Below are 16,517 nucleotides of genomic sequence, written 5' to 3'. Positions count from 1 at the left end.
ATTGGGTATGCTGATTGGATGCAGGGAAGTGTTGTATTAGTATTGGGTAGCTGATTGGATGCAGGAAGTGTTGTATTAGTATTGGGTAGCTGATTGGATGCAGGGAAGTGTTGTATTAGTATTGGGTAGCTGATTGGATGCAGGGAAGTGTTGTATTAGTATGGGGTTGCTGATTGGATGCAGGGAAGTGTTGTATTAGTATTGGGTTAGCTGATTGGATGCAGGGAAGTGTTGTATTAGTATTGGGTAGCTGATTGGATGCAGGGAAGTGTTGTATTAGTATTGGGTAGCTGATTGGATGCAGGGAAGTGTTGTATTAGTATTGGGTTGCTGATTGGATGCAGGGAAGTGTTGTATTAGTATGGGGTAGCTGATTGGATGCAGGGAAGTGTTGTATTAGTATTGGGTAGCTGATTGGATGCAGGGAAGTGTTGTATTAGTATTGGGTAGCTGATTGGATGCAGGGAAGTGTTGTATTAGTATGGGGTAGTGCTGATTGGATGCAGGGAAGTGTTGTATTAGTATGGGGTTGCTGATTGGATGCAGGGAAGTGTTGTATTAGTATTGGGTAGCTGATTGGATGCAGGGAAGTGTTGTATTAGTATTGGGTAGCTGATTGGATGCAGGGAAGTGTTGTATTAGTATTGGGTAGCTGATTGGATGCAGGGAAGTGTTGTATTAGTATTGGGTAGCTGATGGATGCAGGGAAGTGTTGTATTAGTATTGGGTAGCTGATTGGATGCAGGGAAGTGTTGTATTAGTATTGGGTAGCTGATTGGATGCAGGGAAGTGTTGTATTAGTATTGGGTAGCTGATTGGATGCAGGGAAGTGTTGTATTAGTATTGGGTTGCTGATTGGATGCAGGGAAGTGTTGTATTAGTATTGGGTAGCTGATTGGATGCAGGGAAGTGTTGTATTAGTATTGGGTTGCTGATTGGATGCAGGGAAGTGTTGTATTAGTATTGGGTAGCTGATTGGATGCAGGGAAGTGTTGTATTAGTATTGGGTATGCTGATTGGATGCAGGGAAGTGTTGTATTAGTATTGGGTAGCTGATTGGATGCAGGGAAGGTGTTGTATTAGTATTGGGTAGCTGATTGGATGCAGGGAAGTGTTGTATTAGTATTGGGTTGCTGATTGGATGCAGGGAAGTGTTGTATTAGTATTGGGTAGCTGATTGGATGCAGGGAAGTGTTGTATTAGTATTGGGTAGCTGATTGGATGCAGGGAAGTGTTGTATTAGTATTGGGTAGCTGATTGGATGCAGGGAAGTGTTGTATTAGTATTGGGTAGCTGATTGGATGCAGGAAGTGTTGTATTAGTATTGGGTAGCTGATTGGATGCAGGAAGTGTTGTATTAGTATTGGGTAGCTGATTGGATGCAGGGAAGTGTTGTATTAGTATTGGGTAGCTGATGGATGCAGGGAAGTGTTGTATTAGTATTGGGTAGCTGATTGGATGCAGGGAAGTGTTGTATTAGTATTGGGTAGCTGATTGGATGCAGGGAAGTGTTGTATTAGTATTGGGTAGCTGATTGGATGCAGGGAAGTGTTGTATTAGTATTGGGTAGCTGATTGGATGCAGGGAAGTGTTGTATTAGTATTGGGTAGCTGATTGGATGCAGGGAAGTGTTGTATTAGTATTGGGTTGCTGATTGGATGCAGGGAAGTGTTGTTATTAGTATTGGGTAGCTGATTGGATGCAGGGAAGTGTTGTATTAGTATTGGGTAGCTGATTGGATGCAGGGAAGTGTTGTATTAGTATTGGGTAGCTGATTGGATGCAGGGAAGTGTTGTATTAGTATTGGGTTGCTGATTGGATGCAGGGAAGTGTTGTATTAGTATGGGGTTGCTGATTGGATGCAGGGAAGTGTTGTATTAGTATTGGGTAGCTGATTGGATGCAGGGAAGTGTTGTATTAGTATTGGGTAGCTGATTGGATGCAGGGAAGTGTTGTATTAGTATTGGGTAGCTGATTGGATGCAGGGAAGTGTTGTATTAGTATTGGGTAGCTGATTGGATGCAGGGAAGTGTTGTATTAGTATGGGGTTGCTGATTGGATGCAGGGAAGTGTTGTATTAGTATGGGTTGCTGATTGGATGCAGGGAAGTGTTGTATTAGTATTGGGTAGCTGATTGGATGCAGGGAAGTGTTGTATTAGTATTGGGTAGCTGATTGGATGCAGGGAAGTGTTGTATTAGTATTGGGTAGCTGATTGGATGCAGGGAAGTGTTGTATTAGTATTGGGTAGCTGATTGGATGCAGGGAAGTGTTGTATTAGTATTGGGTAGCTGATTGGATGCAGGGAAGTGTTGTATTAGTATTGGTAGCTGATTGGATGCAGGGAAGTGTTGTATTAGTATTGGGTTGCTGATTGGATGCAGGGAGTGTTGTATTAGTATTGGGTAGCTGATTGGATGCAGGGAAGTGTTGTATTAGTATGGGTTGCTGATTGGATGCAGGGAAGTGTTGTATTAGTATTGGGTATGCTGATTGGATGCAGGGAAGTGTTGTATTAGTATTGGGTAGCTGATTGGATGCAGGGAGTGTTGTATTAGTATTGGGTAGCTGATTGGATGCAGGGAAGTGTTGTATTAGTATTGGGTAGCTGATTGGATGCAGGGAAGTGTTGTATTAGTATTGGTTAGCTGATTGGATGCAGGGAAGTGTTGTATTAGTATTGGGTAGCTGATTGGATGCAGGGAAGTGTTGTATTAGTATTGGGTAGCTGATTGGATGCAGGGAAGTGTTGTATTAGTATTGGGTAGCTGATTGGATGCAGGGAAGTGTTGTATTAGTATTGGGTTGCTGATTGGATGCAGGGAAGTGTTGTATTAGTATTGGGTAGCTGATTGGATGCAGGGAAGTGTTGTATTAGTATGGGGTTGCTGATTGGATGCAGGGAAGTGTTGTATTAGTATTGGGTAGCTGATTGGATGCAGGGAAGTGTTGTATTAGTATTGGGTTGCTGATTGGATGCAGGGAAGTGTTGTATTAGTATTGGGTAGCTGATTGGATGCAGGGAAGTGTTGTATTAGTATTGGGTAGCTGATTGGATGCAGGGAAGTGTTGTATTAGTATGGGGTAGCTGATTGGATGCAGGGAAGTGTTGTATTAGTATTGGGTAGCTGATTGGATGCAGGGAAGTGTTGTATTAGTATTGGGTAGCTGATTGGATGCAGGGAAGTGTTGTATTAGTATTGGGTAGCTGATTGGATGCAGGGAAGTGTTGTATTAGTATGGGTTGCTGATTGGATGCAGGGAAGTGTTGTATTAGTATTGGGTAGCTGATTGGATGCAGGGAAGTGTTGTATTAGTATTGGGTAGCTGATTGGATGCAGGGAAGTGTTGTATTAGTATGGGGTTGCTGATTGGATGCAGGGAAGTGTTGTATTAGTATGGGGTTGCTGATTGGATGCAGGGAAGTGTTGTATTAGTATTGGGTAGCTGATTGGATGCAGGGAAGTGTTGTATTAGTATTGGGTAGCTGATTGGATGCAGGGAAGTGTTGTATTAGTATTGGGTAGCTGATTGGATGCAGGGAAGTGTTGTATTAGTATTGGGTAGCTGATTGGATGCAGGGAAGTGTTGTATTAGTATGGGGTTGCTGATTGGATGCAGGGAAGTGTTGTATTAGTATTGGGTAGCTGATTGGATGCAGGGAAGTGTTGTATTAGTATTGGGTAGCTGATTGGATGCAGGGAAGTGTTGTATTAGTATTGGGTTGCTGATTGGATGCAGGGAAGTGTTGTATTAGTATTGGGTAGCTGATTGGATGCAGGGAAGTGTTGTATTAGTATGGGTTGCTGATTGGATGCAGGGAAGTGTTGTATTAGTATTGGGTAGCTGATTGGATGCAGGGAAGTGTTGTATTAGTATTGGGTAGCTGATTGGATGCAGGGAAGTGTTGTATTAGTATTGGGTAGCTGATTGGATGCAGGGAAGTGTTGTATTAGTATTGGGTAGCTGATTGGATGCAGGGAAGTGTTGTATTAGTATTGGGTAGCTGATTGGATGCAGGGAAGTGTTGTATTAGTATGGGGTTGCTGATTGGATGCAGGGAAGTGTTGTATTAGTATGGGTTGCTGATTGGATGCAGGGAAGTGTTGTATTAGTATTGGGTAGCTGATTGGATGCAGGGAAGTGTTGTATTAGTATTGGGTAGCTGATTGGATGCAGGGAAGTGTTGTATTAGTATTGGGTTGCTGATTGGATGCAGGGAAGTGTTGTATTAGTATTGGGTAGCTGATTGGATGCAGGGAAGTGTTGTATTAGTATTGGGTAGCTGATTGGATGCAGGGAAGTGTTGTATTTGTATGGGGTTGCTGATTGGATGCAGGGAAGTGTTGTATTAGTATGGGGTTGCTGATTGGATGCAGGGAAGTGTTGTATTAGTATTGGGTAGCTGATTGGATGCAGGGAAGTGTTGTATTAGTATTGGGTAGCTGATTGGATGCAGGGAAGTGTTGTATTAGTATGGGGTTGCTGATTGGATGCAGGGAAGTGTTGTATTAGTATGGGTAGCTGATTGGATGCAGGGAAGTGTTGTATTAGTATGTGGGTTGCTGATTGGATGCAGGGAAGTGTTGTATTAGTATTGGGTAGCTGATTGGATGCAGGGAAGTGTTGTATTAGTATTGGGTAGCTGATTGGATGCAGGGAAGTGTTGTATTAGTATGGGTTGCTGATTGGATGCAGGGAAGTGTTGTATTAGTATTGGGTAGCTGATTGGATGCAGGGAAGTGTTGTATTAGTATTGGGTTGCTGATTGGATGCAGGGAAGTGTTGTATTAGTATTGGGTAGCTGATTGGATGCAGGGAAGTGTTGTATTAGTATTGGGTTGCTGATTGGATGCAGGGAAGTGTTGTATTAGTATTGGGTTGCTGATTGGATGCAGGGAAGTGTTGTATTAGTATTGGGTTGCTGATTGGATGCAGGGAGTGTTGTATTAGTATTGGTTGCTGATTGGATGCAGGGAAGTGTTGTATTAGTATTGGGTAGCTGATTGGATGCAGGAAGTGTTGTATTAGTATTGGGTAGCTGATTGGATGCAGGGAAGTGTTGTATTAGTATTGGGTAGCTGATTGGATGCAGGGAAGTGTTGTATTAGTATGGGGTTGCTGATTGGATGCAGGGAAGTGTTGTATTAGTATGGGGTTGCTGATTGGATGCAGGGAAGTGTTGTATTAGTATTGGGTAGCTGATTGGATGCAGGGAAGTGTTGTATTGTATGGGGTAGCTGATTGGATGCAGGGAAGTGTTGTATTAGTATTGGGTTGCTGATTGGATGCAGGGAAGTGTTGTATTAGTATTGGGTAGCTGATTGGATGCAGGGAAGTGTTGTATTAGTATTGGGTAGCTGATTGGATGCAGGGAAGTGTTGTATTAGTATTGGGTAGCTGATTGGATGCAGGGAAGTGTTGTATTAGTATGGGGTTGCTGATTGGATGCAGGGAAGTGTTGTATTAGTATTGGGTAGCTGATTGGATGCAGGGAAGTGTTGTATTAGTATTGGGTAGCTGATTGGATGCAGGGAAGTGTTGTATTAGTATTGGGTTGCTGATTGGATGCAGGGAAGTGTTGTATTAGTATTGGGTTGCTGATTGGATGCAGGGAAGTGTTGTATTAGTATGGGGTAGCTGATTGGATGCAGGGAAGTGTTGTATTAGTATTGGGTAGCTGATTGGATGCAGGGAAGTGTTGTATTAGTATTGGGTAGCTGATTGGATGCAGGGAAGTGTTGTATTAGTATGGGGTTGCTGATTGGATGCAGGGAAGTGTTGTATTAGTATTGGGTAGCTGATTGGATGCAGGGAAGTGTTGTATTAGTATTGGGTAGCTGATTGGATGCAGGGAAGTGTTGTATTAGTATTGGGTAGCTGATTGGATGCAGGGAAGTGTTGTATTAGTATTGGGTTGCTGATTGGATGCAGGGAAGTGTTGTATTAGTATTGGGTAGCTGATTGGATGCAGGGAAGTGTTGTATTAGTATTGGGTAGCTGATTGGATGCAGGGAAGTGTTGTATTAGTATTGGGTAGCTGATTGGATGCAGGGAAGTGTTGTATTAGTATTGGGTAGCTGATTGGATGCAGGGAAGTGTTGTATTAGTATTGGGTTGCTGATTGGATGCAGGGAAGTGTTGTATTAGTATTGGGTAGCTGATTGGATGCAGGGAAGTGTTGTATTAGTATTGGGTAGCTGATTGGATGCAGGGAAGTGTTGTATTAGTATGGGGTTGCTGATTGGATGCAGGGAAGTGTTGTATTAGTATTGGGTAGCTGATTGGATGCAGGGAAGTGTTGTATTAGTATTGGGTAGCTGATTGGATGCAGGGAAGTGTTGTATTAGTATTGGGTAGCTGATTGGATGCAGGGAAGTGTTGTATTAGTATTGGGTAGCTGATTGGATGCAGGGAAGTGTTGTATTAGTATTGGGTAGCTGATTGGATGCAGGGAAGTGTTGTATTAGTATTGGGTAGCTGATTGGATGCAGGGAAGTGTTGTATTAGTATTGGGTAGCTGATTGGATGCAGGGAAGTGTTGTATTAGTATTGGGTAGCTGATTGGATGCAGGGAAGTGTTGTATTAGTATTGGGTAGCTGATTGGATGCAGGGAAGTGTTGTATTAGTATTGGGTAGCTGATTGGATGCAGGGAAGTGTTGTATTAGTATTGGGTAGCTGATTGGATGCAGGGAAGTGTTGTATTAGTATTGGGTGCTGATTGGATGCAGGGAAGTGTTGTATTAGTATTGGGTAGCTGATTGGATGCAGGGAAGTGTTGTATTAGTATTGGGTAGCTGATTGGATGCAGGGAAGTGTTGTATTAGTATGGGGTTGCTGATTGGATGCAGGGAAGTGTTGTATTAGTATTGGGTTGCTGATTGGATGCAGGGAAGTGTTGTATTAGTATTGGGTAGCTGATTGGATGCAGGGAAGTGTTGTATTAGTATTGGGTAGCTGATTGGATGCAGGGAAGTGTTGTATTAGTATTGGGTAGCTGATTGGATGCAGGGAAGTGTTGTATTAGTATTGGGTAGCTGATTGGATGCAGGGAAGTGTTGTATTAGTATTGGGTTGCTGATTGGATGCAGGGAAGTGTTGTATTAGTATTGGGTTAGCTGATTGGATGCAGGGAAGTGTTGTATTAGTATTGGGTAGCTGATTGGATGCAGGGAAGTGTTGTATTAGTATTGGGTAGCTGATTGGATGCAGGGAAGTGTTGTATTAGTATTGGGTAGCTGATTGGATGCAGGGAAGTGTTGTATTAGTATGGGGTTGCTGATTGGATGCAGGGAAGTGTTGTATTAGTATTGGGTAGCTGATTGGATGCAGGGAAGTGTTGTATTAGTATTGGGTAGCTGATTGGATGCAGGGAAGTGTTGTATTAGTATTGGGTAGCTGATTGGATGCAGGGAAGTGTTGTATTAGTATTGGGTAGCTGATTGGATGCAGGGAAGTGTTGTATTAGTATGGGGTTGCTGATTGGATGCAGGGAAGTGTTGTATTAGTATTGGGTAGCTGATTGGATGCAGGGAAGTGTTGTATTAGTATTGGGTAGCTGATTGGATGCAGGGAAGTGTTGTATTAGTATTGGGTAGCTGATTGGATGCAGGGAAGTGTTGTATTAGTATGGGTTGCTGATTGGATGCAGGGAAGTGTTGTATTAGTATTGGGTAGCTGATTGGATGCAGGGAAGTGTTGTATTAGTATGGGGTTGCTGATTGGATGCAGGGAAGTGTTGTATTAGTATTGGGTTGCTGATTGGATGCAGGGAAGTGTTGTATTAGTATTGGGTAGCTGATTGGATGCAGGGAAGTGTTGTATTAGTATTGGGTTGCTGATTGGATGCAGGGAAGTGTTGTATTAGTATTGGGTAGCTGATTGGATGCAGGGAAGTGTTGTATTAGTATTGGGTAGCTGATTGGATGCAGGGAAGTGTTGTATTAGTATTGGGTTGCTGATTGGATGCAGGGAAGTGTTGTATTAGTATTGGGTAGCTGATTGGATGCAGGGAAGTGTTGTATTAGTATTGGGTTGCTGATTGGATGCAGGGAAGTGTTGTATTAGTATTGGGTAGCTGATTGGATGCAGGGAAGTGTTGTATTAGTATGGGGTTGCTGATTGGATGCAGGGAAGTGTTGTATTAGTATTGGGTAGCTGATTGGATGCAGGAAGTGTTGTATTAGTATTGGGTAGCTGATTGGATGCAGGGAAGTGTTGTATTGTATGGGTTGCTGATTGGATGCAGGAAGTGTTGTATTTGTATTGGGTGTGCTGATTGGATGCAGGGAAGTGTTGTATTAGTATTGGGTAGCTGATTGGATGCAGGGAAGTGTTGTATTAGTATTGGGTTGCTGATTGGATGCAGGGAAGTGTTGTATTAGTATTGGGTAGCTGATTGGATGCAGGGAAGTGTTGTATTAGTATTGGGTTGCTGATTGGATGCAGGGAAGTGTTGTATTAGTATGGGGTTGCTGATTGGATGCAGGGAAGTGTTGTATTAGTATTGGGTAGCTGATTGGATGCAGGGAAGTGTTGTATTAGTATTGGGTAGCTGATTGGATGCAGGGAAGTGTTGTATTGTATGGGTTGCTGATTGGATGCAGGGAAGTGTTGTATTAGTATTGGGTAGCTGATTGGATGCAGGGAAGTGTTGTATTAGTATTGGGTAGCTGATTGGATGCAGGGAAGTGTTGTATTAGTATTGGGTAGCTGATTGGATGCAGGGAAGTGTTGTATTAGTATTGGGTTGCTGATTGGATGCAGGGAAGTGTTGTATTAGTATGGGGTTGCTGATTGGATGCAGGGAAGTGTTGTATTAGTATTGGGTAGCTGATTGGATGCAGGGAAGTGTTGTATTAGTATTGGGTAGCTGATTGGATGCAGGGAAGTGTTGTATTAGTATTGGGTAGCTGATTGGATGCAGGGAAGTGTTGTATTAGTATTGGGTAGCTGATTGGATGCAGGGAAGTGTTGTATTAGTATTGGGTAGCTGATTGGATGCAGGGAAGTGTTGTATTAGTATTGGGTAGCTGATTGGATGCAGGGAAGTGTTGTATTAGTATTGGGTAGCTGATTGGATGCAGGGAAGTGTTGTATTAGTATTGGGTAGCTGATTGGATGCAGGAAGTGTTGTATTAGTATTGGGTAGCTGATTGGATGCAGGGAAGTGTTGTATTAGTATGGGGTTGCTGATTGGATGCAGGGAAGTGTTGTATTAGTATTGGGTAGCTGATTGGATGCAGGGAAGTGTTGTATTAGTATTGGGTAGCTGATTGGATGCAGGAAGTGTTGTATTAGTATTGGGTAGCTGATTGGATGCAGGGAAGTGTTGTATTAGTATGGGGTAGCTGATTGGATGCAGGGAAGTGTTGTATTAGTATGGGGTTGCTGATTGGATGCAGGGAAGTGTTGTATTAGTATGGGTAGCTGATTGGATGCAGGGAAGTGTTGTATTAGTATGGGGTAGCTGATTGGATGCAGGGAAGTGTTGTATTAGTATTGGGTAGCTGATTGGATGCAGGGAAGTGTTGTATTAGTATTGGGTAGCTGATTGGATGCAGGGAAGTGTTTGTATTAGTATTGGGTAGCTGATTGGATGCAGGAAGTGTTGTATTTGTATGGGGTTGCTGATTGGATGCAGGGAAGTGTTGTATTAGTATTGGGTTGCTGATTGGATGCAGGGAAGTGTTGTATTAGTATTGGGTAGCTGATTGGATGCAGGGAAGTGTTGTATTAGTATGGGGTAGCTGATTGGATGCAGGGAAGTGTTGTATTAGTATTGGGTAGCTGATTGGATGCAGGGAAGTGTTGTATTAGTATTGGGTAGCTGATTGGATGCAGGGAAGTGTTGTATTAGTATTGGGTAGCTGATTGGATGCAGGGAAGTGTTGTATTAGTATTGGGTAGCTGATTGGATGCAGGAAGTGTTGTATTAGTATTGGGTAGCTGATTGGATGCAGGGAAGTGTTGTATTAGTATTGGGTAGCTGATTGGATGCAGGGAAGTGTTGTATTAGTATTGGGTATGCTGATTGGATGCAGGGAAGTGTTGTATTAGTATTGGGTAGCTGATTGGATGCAGGGAAGTGTTGATTAGTATTGGGTTGCTGATTGGATGCAGGGAAGTGTTGTATTAGTATTGGGTAGCTGATTGGATGCAGGGAAGTGTTGTATTAGTATTGGGTAGCTGATTGGATGCAGGGAAGTGTTGTATTAGTATGGGGTAGCTGATTGGATGCAGGGAAGTGTTGTATTAGTATTGGGTAGCTGATTGGATGCAGGGAAGTGTTGTATTAGTATTGGGTAGCTGATTGGATGCAGGGAAGTGTTGTATTAGTATGGGGTTGCTGATTGGATGCAGGGAAGTGTTGTATTAGTATTGGGTAGCTGATTGGATGCAGGGAAGTGTTGTATTAGTATTGGGTAGCTGATTGGATGCAGGGAAGTGTTGTATTAGTATTGGGTAGCTGATTGGATGCAGGGAAGTGTTGTATTAGTATTGGGTAGCTGATTGGATGCAGGGAAGTGTTGTATTAGTATTGGGTAGCTGATTGGATGCAGGGAAGTGTTGTATTAGTATGGGGTTGCTGATTGGATGCAGGGAAGTGTTGTATTAGTATTGGGTTGCTGATTGGATGCAGGGAAGTGTTGTATTAGTATTGGGTAGCTGATTGGATGCAGGGAAGTGTTGTATTAGTATTGGGTAGCTGATTGGATGCAGGGAAGTGTTGTATTAGTATTGGGTAGCTGATTGGATGCAGGGAAGTGTTGTATTAGTATTGGGTAGCTGATTGGATGCAGGGAAGTGTTGTATTAGTATTGGGTAGCTGATTGGATGCAGGGAAGTGTTGTATTAGTATTGGGTAGCTGATTGGATGCAGGGAAGTGTTGTATTAGTATTGGGTAGCTGATTGGATGCAGGGAAGTGTTGTATTAGTATTGGGTAGCTGATTGGATGCAGGGAAGTGTTTGTATTAGTATTGGGTTGCTGATTGGATGCAGGGAAGTGTTGTATTAGTATTGGGTTGCTGATTGGATGCAGGGAAGTGTTGTATTAGTATTGGGTTGCTGATTGGATGCAGGGAAGTGTTGTATTAGTATTGGGTAGCTGATTGGATGCAGGAAGTGTTGTATTAGTATTGGGTAGCTGATTGGATGCAGGGAAGTGTTGTATTAGTATTGGGTAGCTGATTGGATGCAGGGAAGTGTTGTATTTGTATGGGGTTGCTGATTGGATGCAGGGAAGTGTTGTATTAGTATTGGGTAGCTGATTGGATGCAGGGAAGTGTTGTATTAGTATTGGGTAGCTGATTGGATGCAGGGAAGTGTTGTATTAGTATTGGGTAGCTGATTGGATGCAGGGAAGTGTTGTATTAGTATTGGGTAGCTGATTGGATGCAGGGAAGTGTTGTATTAGTATTGGGGTGCTGATTGGATGCAGGGAAGTGTTGTATTAGTATTGGGTAGCTGATTGATGCAGGGAAGTGTTGTATTAGTATTGGGTAGCTGATTGGATGCAGGGAAGTGTTGTATTAGTATTGGGTAGCTGATTGGATGCAGGGAAGTGTTGTATTAGTATTGGGTAGCTGATTGGATGCAGGGAAGTGTTGTATTAGTATTGGGTAGCTGATTGGATGCAGGGAAGTGTTGTATTAGTATTGGGTAGCTGATTGGATGCAGGGAAGTGTTGTATTAGTATTGGGTAGCTGATTGGATGCAGGGAAGTGTTGTATTAGTATTGGGTTGCTGATTGGATGCAGGGAAGTGTTGTATTAGTATTGGGTAGCTGATTGGATGCAGGGAAGTGTTGTATTAGTATTGGGTAGCTGATTGGATGCAGGGAAGTGTTGTATTAGTATTGGGTTGCTGATTGGATGCAGGGAAGTGTTGTATTAGTATTGGGTAGCTGATTGGATGCAGGAAGTGTTGTATTAGTATTGGGTAGCTGATTGGATGCAGGGAAGTGTTGTATTAGTATTGGGTAGCTGATTGGATGCAGGGAAGTGTTGTATTAGTATTGGGTAGCTGATTGGATGCAGGGAAGTGTTGTATTAGTATTGGGTAGCTGATTGGATGCAGGGAAGTGTTGTATTAGTATTGGGTAGCTGATTGGATGCAGGGAAGTGTTGTATTAGTATTGGGTAGCTGATTGGATGCAGGGAAGTGTTGTATTAGTATTGGGTAGCTGATTGGATGCAGGGAAGTGTTGTATTAGTATTGGGTTGCTGATTGGATGCAGGGAAGTGTTTGTATTAGTATTGGGTAGCTGATTGGATGCAGGGAAGTGTTGTATTAGTATTGGGTTGCTGATTGGATGCAGGGAAGTGTTGTATTAGTATTGGGTAGCTGATTGGATGCAGGGAAGTGTTGTATTAGTATTGGGTAGCTGATTGGATGCAGGGAAGTGTTGTATTAGTATTGGGTAGCTGATTGGATGCAGGGAAGTGTTGTATTAGTATGGGTAGCTGATTGGATGCAGGGAAGTGTTGTATTAGTATGGGGTTGCTGATTGGATGCAGGGAAGTGTTGTATTAGTATTGGGTAGCTGATTGGATGCAGGGAAGTGTTGTATTAGTATTGGGTTGCTGATTGGATGCAGGGAAGTGTTGTATTAGTATGGGTAGCTGATTGGATGCAGGGAAGTGTTGTATTAGTATTGGGTAGCTGATTGGATGCAGGGAAGTGTTGTATTAGTATTGGGTAGCTGATTGGATGCAGGAAGTGTTGTATTAGTATTGGGTAGCTGATTGGATGCAGGGAAGTGTTGTATTAGTATTGGGTAGCTGATTGGATGCAGGGAAGTGTTGTATTAGTATTGGGTAGCTGATTGGATGCAGGGAAGTGTTGTATTAGTATTGGGTAGCTGATTGGATGCAGGGAAGTGTTGTATTAGTATTGGGTAGCTGATTGGATGCAGGGAAGTGTTGTATTAGTATTGGGTAGCTGATTGGATGCAGGGAAGTGTTGTATTAGTATTGGGTAGCTGATTGGATGCAGGGAAGTGTTGTATTAGTATTGGGTAGCTGATTGGATGCAGGAAGTGTTGTATTAGTATTGGGTTGCTGATTGGATGCAGGGAAGTGTTGTATTAGTATTGGGTTGCTGATTGGATGCAGGGAAGTGTTGTATTAGTATTGGGTAGCTGATTGGATGCAGGGAAGTGTTGTATTAGTATGGGGTTGCTGATTGGATGCAGGAAGTGTTGTATTAGTATTGGGTAGCTGATTGGATGCAGGGAAGTGTTGTATTAGTATTGGGTAGCTGATTGGATGCAGGGAAGTGTTGTATTAGTATTGGGTGCTGATTGGATGCAGGGAAGTGTTGTATTAGTATTGGGTAGCTGATTGGATGCAGGGAAGTGTTGTATTAGTATTGGGTAGCTGATTGGATGCAGGGAGTGAAGTGTTGTATTAGTATTGGGTTGCTGATTGGATGCAGGGAAGTGTTGTATTAGTATGTGGTAGCTGATTGGATGCAGGGAAGTGTTGTATTAGTATTGGGTAGCTGATTGGATGCAGGGAAGTGTTGTATTAGTATGGGGTTGCTGATTGGATGCAGGGAAGTGTTGTATTAGTATGGGGTTGCTGATTGGATGCAGGGAAGTGTTGTATTTAGTATGGGTAGCTGATTGGATGCAGGAAGTGTTGTATTAGTATTGGGTAGCTGATTGGATGCAGGGAAGTGTTGTATTAGTATTGGGTAGCTGATTGGATGCAGGGAAGTGTTGTATTAGTATTGGGTAGCTGATTGGATGCAGGGAAGTGTTGTATTAGTATTGGGTAGCTGATTGGATGCAGGGAAGTGTTGTATTAGTATTGGGTAGCTGATTGGATGCAGGGAAGTGTTGTATTAGTATTGGGTAGCTGATTGGATGCAGGAAGTGTTGTATTAGTATTGGGTTGCTGATTGGATGCAGGGAAGTGTTGTATTAGTATTGGGTTGCTGATTGGATGCAGGGAAGTGTTGTATTAGTATGGGGTAGCTGATTGGATGCAGGGAAGTGTTGTATTAGTATTGGGTAGCTGATTGGATGCAGGGAAGTGTTGTATTAGTATTGGGTAGCTGATTGGATGCAGGGAAGTGTTGTATTAGTATTGGGTAGCTGATTGGATGCAGGGAAGTGTTGTATTAGTATTGGGTAGCTGATTGGATGCAGGGAAGTGTTGTATTAGTATGGGGTTGCTGATTGGATGCAGGGAAGTGTTGTATTAGTATTGGGTAGCTGATTGGATGCAGGGAAGTGTTGTATTAGTATTGGGTAGCTGATTGGATGCAGGGAAGTGTTGTATTAGTATTGGGTAGCTGATTGGATGCAGGGAAGTGTTGTATTAGTATGGGTAGCTGATTGGATGCAGGGAAGTGTTGTATTAGTATTGGGTAGCTGATTGGATGCAGGGAGTGTTGTATTTGTATTGGGTAGCTGATTGGATGCAGGGAAGTGTTGTATTAGTATTGGGTAGCTGATTGGATGCAGGGAAGTGTTGTATTAGTATTGGGTAGCTGATTGGATGCAGGGAAGTGTTGTATTAGTATTGGGTAGCTGATTGGATGCAGGGAAGTGTTGTATTAGTATTGGGTAGCTGATTGGATGCAGGGAAGTGTTGTATTAGTATTGGGTAGCTGATTGGATGCAGGGAAGTGTTGTATTAGTATTGGGTAGCTGATTGGATGCAGGGAAGTGTTGTATTAGTATTGGGTAGCTGATTGGATGCAGGGAAGTGTTGTATTAGTATTGGGTAGCTGATTGGATGCAGGGAAGTGTTGTATTAGTATTGGGTAGCTGATTGGATGCAGGGAAGTGTTGTATTAGTGTATGGGTTGCTGATTGGATGCAGGGAAGTGTTGTATTGTATTGGGTAGCTGATTGGATGCAGGGAAGTGTTGTATTAGTATTGGGTTGCTGATTGGATGCAGGGAAGTGTTGTATTTGTATGGGGTTGCTGATTGGATGCAGGGAAGTGTTGTATTAGTATGGGTTGCTGATTGGATGCAGGGAAGTGTTGTATTAGTATTGGGTAGCTGATTGGATGCAGGGAAGTGTTGTATTAGTATTGGGTTGCTGATTGGATGCAGGGAAGTGTTGTATTAGTATTGGGTAGCTGATTGGATGCAGGGAAGTGTTGTATTAGTATTGGGTAGCTGATTGGATGCAGGGAAGTGTTGTATTAGTATTGGGTTGCTGATTGGATGCAGGGAAGTGTTGTATTAGTATTGGGTAGCTGATTGGATGCAGGGAAGTGTTGTATTAGTATTGGGTAGCTGATTGGATGCAGGAAGTGTTGTATTAGTATGGGGTTGCTGATTGGATGCAGGGAAGTGTTGTATTAGTATGGGGTTGCTGATTGGATGCAGGGAAGTGTTATTAGTATGGGGTGCTGATTGGATGCAGGGAAGTGTTGTATTAGTATGGGGTTGCTGATTGATGCAGGGAAGTGTTGTATTAGTATTGGGTAGCTGATTGGATGCAGGGAAGTGTTGTATTAGTATGGGTTGCTGATTGGATGCAGGGAAGTGTTGTATTAGTATTGGGTAGCTGATTGGATGCAGGGAAGTGTTGTATTAGTATTGGGTGCTGATTGGATGCAGGGAAGTGTTGTATTAGTATTGGGTAGCTGATTGGATGCAGGGAAGTGTTGTATTAGTATTGGGTAGCTGATTGGATGCAGGGAAGTGTTGTATTAGTATTGGGTAGCTGATTGGATGCAGGGAAGTGTTGTATTAGTATTGGGTAGCTGATTGGATGCAGGGAAGTGTTGTATTAGTATTGGGTAGCTGATTGGATGCAGGGAAGTGTTGTATTAGTATTGGGTAGCTGATTGGATGCAGGGAAGTGTTGTATTAGTATTGGGTTGCTGATTGGATGCAGGGAAGTGTTGTATTAGTATTGGGTAGCTGATTGGATGCAGGGAAGTGTTGTATTAGTATTGGGTAGCTGATTGGATGCAGGGAAGTGTTGTATTAGTATTGGGTAGCTGATTGGATGCAGGGAAGTGTTGTATTAGTATTGGGTAGCTGATTGGATGCAGGGAAGTGTTGTATTAGTATTGGGTAGCTGATTGGATGCAGGGAAGTGTTGTATTAGTATTGGGTTGCTGATTGGATGCAGGGAAGTGTTGTATTAGTATTGGGTAGCTGATTGGATGCAGGGAAGTGTTGTATTAGTATTGGGTAGCTGATTGGATGCAGGGAAGTGTTGTATTAGTATTGGGTTGCTGATTGGATGCAGGGAAGTGTTGTATTAGTATTGGGTAGCTGATTGGATGCAGGGAAGTGTTGTATTAGTATTGGGTTGCTGATTGGATGCAGGGAAGTGTTGTATTAGTATTGGGTAGCTGATTGGATGCAGGGAAGTGTTGTATTAGTATTGGGTAGCTGATTGGATGCAGGGAAGTGTTGTATTAGTATTGGGTAGCTGATTGGATGCAGGGAAGTGTTGTATTAGTATGGGGTAGCTGATTGGATGCAGGAAGTGTTGTATTTAGTATGGGGTAGCTGATTGGATGCAGGGAAGTGTT

Source organism: Ptychodera flava, chromosome 12 (assembly GCF_041260155.1).
Source record: "Ptychodera flava strain L36383 chromosome 12, AS_Pfla_20210202, whole genome shotgun sequence".
Taxonomy (NCBI): domain Eukaryota; kingdom Metazoa; phylum Hemichordata; class Enteropneusta; family Ptychoderidae; genus Ptychodera; species Ptychodera flava.
This window is presented reverse-complemented; position numbering follows the sequence as displayed.